Source organism: Zootoca vivipara, chromosome 6 (genome assembly GCF_965207765.1).
Source record: "Zootoca vivipara chromosome 6, rZooViv2.hap1.1, whole genome shotgun sequence".
Classification (NCBI taxonomy): Eukaryota; Metazoa; Chordata; class Lepidosauria; order Squamata; family Lacertidae; genus Zootoca; species Zootoca vivipara.
The window spans coordinates 61,958,369-61,968,594 of NC_142589.1; positions in this window are offsets into that span (position 1 = coordinate 61,958,369).

The window sequence follows — 10,226 nt, forward strand, 5'->3', positions numbered from 1 at the left end:
ATGAACACTGCTTGCCTGTCTGCCTGTCTGCCTGCCACCTTCTCCTCTGGGGCTGTCCGGGGCCACCCACCACAGCTTGTCTCCTGCTTCCCTCCAGCCTCCTTTTACTCCCCTGTCACCCTCAGCTCAGCATGAAGCTGCGGAGAAGGAGGAAGAGGCAGCAGAAGAGGAGGAGATAGTGGGCCAGCACTTTCTGTTTTGTCTCAAGCGGTAAAACATCCTGGAGCAGCCTTGCTCCTCTCCAGGGTTCCAATCTGCCAGCCAGCCCCTCTTCTGGGCACCTCCATTCCATTCTCCATGGAAAAAGTCATGTGCTTTAAATGTGTGTTTTATATGTTTTAGGTGTATGGTGTAGATCTACCTTTAAAGTGGTATAGCAGTGCTTCAAATGTATGGTATGGATATGGCCAAACATTTGTGCTTTGGTCTGCAGTTTGGACTCTGAAATGGGATAGTAGGGAAAGGAGAGCACAGCTACATCTCCAGGGGCAGCCCAAGACATTTTTGTTCCTTGAACTGGAGTGGCAAATAGCACCCTTCCCACCCCCAGTTGAGGTGCATAGTATCCAAGGCCAGCCAAATTATTTTGGCACCTGAGGCAGAAAATCCTACAGGTGGTTCTTTTCCTCCCTGGCAGTAAAAATGCAAAGGCTGAATATTAGAACAAAGTACAAGAATACATTTAAATAAGTAACCCTTTGCTGCCTTTCCATGACACACCAAATCAGCTGCTTCACTCTGCCTAATGACAGTTTCTCATTTTCCCAATCTTAAATTTAATTCTCCACATTTTTGCAGCAATTTTGGATTATTATTTTAGAAAAACCTCAAGAAAATTCACCACCATTTTTGAACGATTTTCTTCAAATAAACACATTTCTCTATGACAGTTTGCCCAAGAGACACATTTTTGCAAAGCTATTCTCCCTGATATAACACATTTTTAGTATGCTGTTTTCACTAATATATGCTTCTTCTTTTTTGCATGCTTTACCCTCATATATACATCTTTTTACATGTTACTTAGCTGGAGAACTGCACACTGCAAAATTTAGAGAAGTGCACATTTTGAAGGACAGTTTGTGTTTCAGTCTGCATATTGTTTCGGAGAATGTGAATTTGGAGGTTTGCCTTGAAAGCAAGTTGAATAAAATTTCGCCACCACCACAAGCAGTCATGTGTGGCCTGTGGGTGGCACCTGGCTCATCCAGTGACCTTTGAGCCTCCCTCCTCTGCCTCCTTGTTCTTCCTATATATCAGCACCTGATTGCGCAGAGAGATATGAAGGGAAAGAATCCTTGTTTCGGTTTCTCCATATACGTGCTGCCTTACAACAGGTACCTGCCTATTTAAATTTAGGGTGCCATATACACGTTGCTAAACCTGAAGACATCCTTCACCCTAAAGGAGCAAAAGATACAGATTTGCATACAATTTGCTTACCCTGGTGTGCCTGCATGTATGAACAGTTTATTTAATACATCTCATTATAGTGGGAGAAAAGCAATGACAAACCTAGACAGCATCTTAAAAAGAAGAGACATCACCTTGCCGACAAAGGTCCGTATAGTTAAAGCTATGGTTTTCCCAGTAGTGATGTATGGAAGTGAGAGCTGGACCATAAAGAAGGCTGATCACTGAAGAATTGATGCTTTTGAATTATGGTGCTGGAGGACACTCTTGAGAGTCCCATGGACTGCAAGAAGATCAAACCTATCCATTCTGAAGGAAATCAGCCCTGAGTGCTCACTGGAAGGACAGCAGGGCCGGCTCTACATAGCCCCCCCGGTGGCGCAGTGCACCACGGCGGGGGGCTGGTAAGCTGGGCGCCGGCCTGGCAAGGAGGGCGCCGCGCGGCGAAGCCGTGCAGAAACCAATTGCGCCCTGCGAGGGCAGGGCGGGTGGCGGAGCGATCTCCGCCCCTCAGCACCAGGGCGCGCGATCTGCTCAAGACGGCCCTGAAGGACAGATCCTGAAGCTGAGTGAAGCTCCAATACTTTGGCTACCTCATGAGAAGAGAAGACTCCCTGGAAAAGACCCTGATGTTAGGAAAGATTGAGGGCACAAGAAGAAGGGGACGACAGAGTACGAGATGGTTGGACAGTGTTCTCGAAGCTACCAACATGAGTTGGATCAAACTGCAGGAGGCAGTGGAAGACAGGAGTGCCTGGCGTGCTATGTCCATGGGGTCACGAAGAGTTGGACACGACTAAACAACAATAGTGGATAATGATTTGAGTGGGTGATCTATGTACCAGCTCAGTCTGCTGTCCTGGTGCTAATTGTTGATGGGCAACTTCCAGCCCCCTCCTGCTCTCCCTTCTCAGGGCTCTTTATGTTTAAAGTGGACTTGGGCCAGGTTTAGACCAGACAACACTTCAAAGGGTGATGGACTGCTCTGTAAAGTAGGACACATGGCCACTCCGTTTAAAAGCAGGCCAACAGGGAGCTGAATGAGCCTCCCTTGATCCTACCATCCCCACCCACATTCTGTTTTTGTTTTGGCTGAAAGATTGAAAGAATTGTAGGTATGGATGTGAATGTATTGTTATGGGTTTGTGGGGTGTCTGGACCCTTCTTCTGATTCCTGGACCCTTTCTTTTGATTATTGGCACCAGACACTGGATTTTGCATGTTAAAATACAGGTCAAGCCAGCTTGCCATGTTCAGGAAATCGCCTGGGAGATCACCCATTAATGACCCATTAAGAAAGCCATTAAGAAGGCAAAGTCTGAGCCTGGGAGGGGCCCCTCCTCCAGCTCTGAGTTAGTTAGCAGGACAAAGGCCAGAGTTGGGAGGAGAGCAGGGGTTTAGGATTGCAGTTGGCTGGGATGGGAGCTCAGAGAGGAAAAAGTGGGAGGGTGTTAAAAGTCAGCAAGCTGGAGCAGAGGGTCAGAGAGCTGATTTCTGCTGGCCTGCAAGGCTGTGGCTATGGGAGAAACACTCTTGGAGTGCTAATGCTGTTAGCCCCTCAGTCACAGGTTGTATATATGGGTAAATAAACCATATAACATAAAGACACCACAGTCTCCACTGTGTCTCATTTCCAAAAGGAAACACCAACTGTGGGTAAGCACCTAGCACTCCTGGAAGCTCACACTGCTCACACTTACTAAATCTGTTTCTGTTTTCAAAGTCCGTTCCTCTGTTTTTAGTGATGGTAATAGCTTTGGGCCCCCCCGTTTATAACATTTCATTTCAGTAGCAGCTGCCGTCGTGCTTATCAGAAAAATCTATGGCAAGTTCTAACAAACTGCATGCATGATCTACTTCCCTGAAGGCATGGCACTCCATCTCTCTGCTTGTGGAAATAGAATTTGGGCTTTCACACATTGAAACACAGTGAGATCTTTCCTCCCACCACTGCTTTTCAAGTCGCTTTCTTACGTCACTATACACACCAGAGAGGAGACGGGCATGTCTTCACCTGGTGCCCATTATCTGATTTGTTTCCCTGTGCTGAATTGCAATTTCACTGAAGCTGTCATCTGTGCATATGCAATGGCTGCCTGAAATGTACACACCTCAGCTTGACTGCGGCTTTTGTTTTCTAATCAGATGGATGTGGCTTGAGAGAAAGCACATCATACGGGAGTATTTCTCGAGAAAATACAGGGTACTAATGAATTGTGTTTAATGTCATGTATACTCATGTGTAACATCAGTGTTGGGAGCGCATTGGAGTAATGCCCTCCCCCCCCCCAGTCTCTCTCTCACACACAATTTCACTGATGTGCAGAGTTCATCATTTAAATGGCTTTTAAAAGTCTGTCAATGGCATTAGTCATGAGAGGTAAAAACTGCAAAATAAATAAATGTTGCAGTGTGGAGCTTTCCTGCTCATGGTGTCAGGAAGCCAGCTGGCCATAACCTCTTCCAGGAAACTCCATTCCCTTGCCTATCCCACCTGGTTTTCTGTTCCACCCCCCCAAAGTTTTTCTGTTCTTCGTTCTGTAAAGCTTGGGATTCCCCTCCACCCCACCCCCACAGGCTTCTGGTATCTGCCTCTTGCATGTGGAACAGGATGGTGCCATTTTGGCTATATAAGGACAGGCAGTCGGACAACTGAGGTTACTATTAGTATAGACATCAGAGCCATCCATTATTTTAGCCCCCCCCCCTTTAACAGTTTTCTTTTAAATTTGCAATTGCTTTTTTTTAAAAAAAATTATTACCTCCAAATACGCTTCAGCGTTTTCTCTGATGACTTCCAGAATTTTTCCTTGACACAGACAAGGACAGAAGGTCGGGAATGCATCCCCGACATGGAATGAAAGCGGAGGCTGGAATTCTTGGAATAGCAACATACTGAGTTAACGGTTCTAACTTTCTTCATAGAAACAAAGTCCAGACGTTGGCTGCCTGTTCCAAGTCCCAGCTGGCAGCCTGTCTGGGGGCCAGAGGTAGGGGAGGACTCTGGTATGATCAGAGAAGCTAGTGAAGATTTCCTTCTGAAAAAATCGTATTAGGACAAAACCACCCTCCTAAATTCCACCACCATGGGGATTCTGGAAACAATTGACCCATTTGTCCCTGGACCACCAAAAGTGCAGAGTGCAAGGAGGGCCCTTGCCTACTATGTTGTGCTAAAACATTTAATTGTATATGTCTATATTGTTTTTAATGGGATTGGTTTATATCGTGTATTTTAACTATGTGTTCTTCCAGTACACTGTGTGCTCTTGCTGAGTTAGGGGCCCTACTTCATGGGAGACAGTCCTCCAAGTCTGCTAAGGGATCGTAAGATAGGGGAGCAGCAGGGTCCTTGAGGTTTCCCCATCAACAGAGAGAATCTGGATAATGGACTGAGCAGTTACACACAGCTCACCTGGTCACAAACCTCTCTGCTATGGTGAGATGGATTTGATTTCCATTTAAATCGTATTCATTATTTCTATATGTAAATTAGCCAAAGAATTGATGCTTTTGAATTACGGTGCTGGAGGAGACTCTTGAGCAGGCATAGGCAACCTTGGCTCTCCAGATGTTTTGGAACTACAACTCCCATGATCCCTAGCTAACAGGGCAGTGGTCAGGGATCATGGGAGTTGTAGTTCCAAAACATCTGGAGAGCCAAGGTTGCCTATGCCTGCTCTTGAGAGTCCCATGGACTGCAAGAAGATCAAACCTATCCATTCTTAAGAAAATCAGCCCTGAGTGCTCACTGGAAGGACAGATCATGAAGCTGAGGCGCCAATACTTTGGCCACCTCATGAGAAGAGAAGATTCCCTGGAAAAGTCTTCTCCCTGATGTTGGGAAAGATGGGGGGCACAAGGTGAAGGGGACGACAGAGGACGAGATGGTTGAACAGTGTTCTTGAAGCTACCAACAGGAGTTTGAGGAAACTGCAGGAGGCAGTGGGAGACAGGTGTGCCTGGTGTGCTCTGGTCAACTATCTAGAGTCAGCAAAAATAGGTGGGTCCACAAAATGAAATATCTTAACTACAGAGTTCAACCATTGGTCCATCTAGTCAGTGTTGCTTACTCTAATCAGCACCTGATCTCCAAGGCCAGCTTTTTCCAAGTCCTGCTCCTGAGATCCTTTTCAGCTGGAGAATGAACCACATTCTTCGCAACTGGGCTGCGTAATGGAGATAAGAGCCACTCAATTCCTCATGTGTTAACTTCCTGTGTGCTGGGCTGCTGCTCCAAGCACAGGAGCAGGTTCGTTTAAAAGATAGCAACCCTAACTCCCAGTTAGGGATGGGTGAATCTGTCAATTTCTGTTTCTCTCCATTTCTCATTTCCCCAATCTTAAATTCAGTTCCGCACATTTCCATATCAGCTTGTGATTTTTTTTAAAAAAAGTCTTCATGAAAGTTCATTCATATTTGGTGTAAAGTTCTCATAATAGACACCTTTTTTGGCAAAGCAATTTCCCCTAATATAATGAGTTTTTGCATGTTATATGCATTTTGCATGTTTAGACCTTTAAACCTCCCCCCTTAAATAAATTCAGACAAGACTCAAATTTTGGTTTGGTTTCTGGCAGATTTTAGGCCACAACTTTATTGATTACATTAGGTGAGTGGTTGCATAGGCTCTGGTTTGACTAGCTCCCTGCACCGTTGCAGGTAGCGCTGACCCAGGGCACCAGCATAGGTCAGCCTAGGGTGAACATCTGGAATGGCGGAAGGCCAGGGACATGCTATGTCCACCACCCAGATGTCCCCCTGGACTCAGGCATAGGCACAACCCCTTTCAGGGTTGACCAAACCATTGAGTCCCTGTATTCCTTTAACGGAATACCCTTCACATAGGGATGACGAGAGCGTTCCCCCATCCCTATCACCTGAACCAGAGCCTATCTGCAATCTTTCAAGTTGTGACGAATTGCTATGCAGCAGGCAAAACCCAAGTGGCACCAGCCAATCAGCCAAGTGGGGAAAATTCCTGCTGTGCCCCTGTCCCAACAACAGACAACATACGACGACATAGCAAGGTCAAGCGCACAAGCCCTACAAGTAGGGAGAGGTGGACAGGTGTTCCGAATGCACACACCGAAAGAGGAAGCTCTGAGTCACATGCATGGTCATATATAGGTTCCTTGATCAGTTTGGCTAGCGTCCCATTGGCCTGATTAAACCCAGCATCAAGGGACCTACCAATAGGGTGTTGAGGCTATACAATTGTACCCACCCACAACATGGGGTTTGGTTGCCAGGTCGCACCACAACATGCCCTCTTTGAGGGAGGACACGATTGAATGCAATCTTTGCCCAAATATATGCATTTTTGTACATTTTTTGTACACATTACTGGGTCGAAGAACTGCATTGCAAAATTCAGAGAAGTGCAGAATGTGAAACGTGACTGGTTTCAAAAAGTGCAAATTAGATAGAATTGCTTTCAGTTGTGAATTGAACCCAATTTCTCCCCATTCCGACTCCCAGTAGACCAGTCCTTGGTTAAATTCCACCGCTTGCAGCATCCACATCCCTCCCCACACTCTTTTCTATGTATTATCTTGCCAATTCGACTGGCAAGTGCACTATTGGCTTCCTGTTGTGAATTACAGTGTAGCTGCAGTTTTCGCAATAATACTGAATGCATGCAACTCATTTGCCTGAGTGGGAATGCTCCAAACATTTAAACAATGCTAACACAGCGTCCTTGGGGCAAGCTAGAATCACCAACAGGATCTGTAGAGGGGGTAGAGAAACTCTTTGCCTGGGTGCCAGCCAGTTGAGTTTCCTATGCAAAATATGTCTAGTGCCTAACAGCATTAGGATAAAAATAAATGCCTTCGTCAGATCCACAGTCCCTCTAGCTCACTGCTATTTGAGCTAACTGAGAGTGACTCTCTAAAATGTATCAGGCAGAGTTTCTTCCCTAGGCCTGCAACTTCAGATCTTTAAACTGGAAACTCAATCAACTGAATAAGGGAGAAGGTGGCCATGACTGGATACACACCATACTTGTAAACCACATTAAAAGCAGATTATTCTCCCCTCAAAGAATCCTGGGAACTGTAGTTCGTTAAGGACACTGGGATTTGTGGCACTGTGGTGGGTAAACTACAGTTCCCAGATTTCTTTGGGGGGGGATAAAAATTTGCTTTTGATGCACTTAAAATGCATGGTGTATATACAGCCAAAATGCAAAGGTGGATTGGCTTTCTGTACTTTTAATAACTCTAGGCAAACGAGGGGGGATTTTGTTTCTCTCACCTCTGGCAGGAGGGTGGTGGTACTTTGTCATGACACAGTGCTGCAGCCATTTGAAAAGTCCCATCATTTGAAATCCCCCCTCCCCCCATTAGAATGATGATTAGGGCAAGACCATTAGACTGGATGGTTTGCATGGCGTTGTTGTACAAATTGGCGGGGTGGTGGTGGTTGTGGCAGTGGCTCTGGGGTAGCATCAGGCAGCATAATGGAAAGGTTGGTCAACAAAGGGAAAGGACATGGCTTGCACAAGTAGAATCCAACACAGAGCTAAATGGGGGGGGCGGGGGCAAAATGAGGCCTATCTACTCATGCAACAGGACTTCCCTCCTCTTCTCCCCCTGTGCACCTTCTAAACCTGTTCGGTGAGTTCCTCAGCCCTCCAGATCAGATTTAGGGGGTGCAAGGGTAGAAAGGGGGGGAGTCTCTACTGCATATGCAACAACATAGTTGAATCCTGCTCCATACAAATTGCCATTTTATTTCCTTACACATGTATATCCCACCTTACATAGGCTCCAAGGTGGCATCCAAGTGGTTCTCAGGTGGTTGCCCATCCAGGTGTGAACCAGGCACAGACCTGCTTAGCTTCAGCACAGTGGTAGCCACATGTGCCTTCAGGCCATACTGAAACTGAAATCTTTCTGGTGGGCTTCCCAGAGGCATCTGATAGGCCACTCTGAGAACAGGATGCCGGAGTGGATGAGCCTTTGAACAGATTCAGCAGGGCTTTTTGTATCTTCTTCACAGTAGGCCTTCTTTTCTTTTTACTTTTGGAACTGCTGGTTCTTTCTCTCAGTGGCCACTGCAAGGCTGTAGGGTATGTTGACCTCGTAGAAAGCCAGCTGCCAGATCTTTATATAACAACCCTGCACTTTTACTCTCATTCTTCCACCATCTGGATTTGGCCTTTATCTCTTGATAAGAAAAACAAATGGAAATTCTCCCAAGCAATCTGTTGTCCCTCTTGATACCGGCACAGTGAGTTCTTTGGTACCAAATGGAAAAGAAAAAGAAAAAACCCACAAGTGGCCAGCCAGAGCAAGGAAATCTGACCAATCCGGCCTATTAATATCCGGGATGGAAGTTCCTTCCCACTTTGCTGATAAACTCAGGTGTGCAGTTGTGTTAAACAAGAGCTCTCACCTTGCTGCTTTTCCAGGTCTGGGCCAAGATTTTTTTGCTGCCTGAGGTAAAAGATAAGATGCCTCCTCCCACCGCCATTCCACATACAGAAGATGCCTGGTGTGGCTACTGAATCTTATTTAAGTCATGGGATAGTGCCCTCAACTAGGCCATACCTCAGTGGTAGGACACCTGGTTTGCATGGAGGCATCAGGTTGAATTCTACAGTAAATACCTTGTATAGAAGCACCCTATGAGTCTGACCAAACTGCGGGAGACAGTGGAAGACAGGAGGGCCTGGTGTGCTCTGGTCCATGGGGTCACGAAGAGTCAGACATGACTAAATGACTAAACAACTAAACAAACAACAACGACAGAAGCACCCTAAATTCCCCTCTCCTCTGCTACTTCTCAGCTACAAAGAACTTCTCTCCTGCACCAACACTAAGCAAAGAAAAAGGGCAGTTGGGGTATTATCATCATTGTCAGAGGCATCTTTCCCATAGGGCCTAGTGGCGCATTGCGCCAGGACACCAGCCTCTCAGGGGCACTGGCGGGGCACAACCAGCCACTAAGCCCTATGACACCCGTGGCTGCCTCCTCCTCCGCTTATGCCCCCGGAGGAAAGAAGCCGCCTGCCAAGGAAAGAGAGGGAGGGAGAGAGAGCGCTCTTCTCCAGGCGGCGGTACCGGCGTCTGCAGCAAGACCCTCCAGCTAGGGCAATTCACAAGAGCTGAGACCACGTGGGTGAGCAAGGTGGGAGGGAGCGCGCCGACACAGCCCACTGCCCAGCATGGCTTTCCACTTAAAGCGGCGATGGCCCCAGAAAAGGGGAGCCCGCCGTCAGAGAGTGGCTGCCCGTAGGGGGCTTCTGTGAGGAGAGGGGGCGCCTCCCGAGCCACTCTGACCCTGGGAGTGGGCTTTGTTTCTCCCCTGGTTAGCTTCTTAGCCGCGATCGGGGGCATTTCTCCGACGGAGCGCCCTGGGTCGCGGGCCGCCTCCACCCACACCTCCTTCCTCCCACCCGGGTTGGGATGCACAAAGGATTCATCACGTTTAGAAGAAAAGATGGGAGCCAAGCGCTGGTTTCAAAGAGCCTTCCTTCTGCTGGAGTGGGAGGGCCAGAGGAGCATGGGACGGAGCAGGAAAACGAGGCTGGCTACCAGCGCACAGCATCCAAGCGGCTCTTGCTGGTCCCGCTGCCGCACCGCGCCTCCTCCTTCTCCCCGCGCTGTGTGCACGCTGGTGTCAAAGCTCTAAATTTTGGGAAAGGGAGGGGGCGCTGGAGGGATCTTTGCGCCACGGCGCTGGCTGTGCTTAAGACTGCCCTGATCATTATTGTTGCCATTTTTGTTTATTGATTCCCCCCCCCCTTCATCTGATGATTGCAAGGTGATGTTAAATCCTACTTAAGAAAAGAAATACCACGGGCT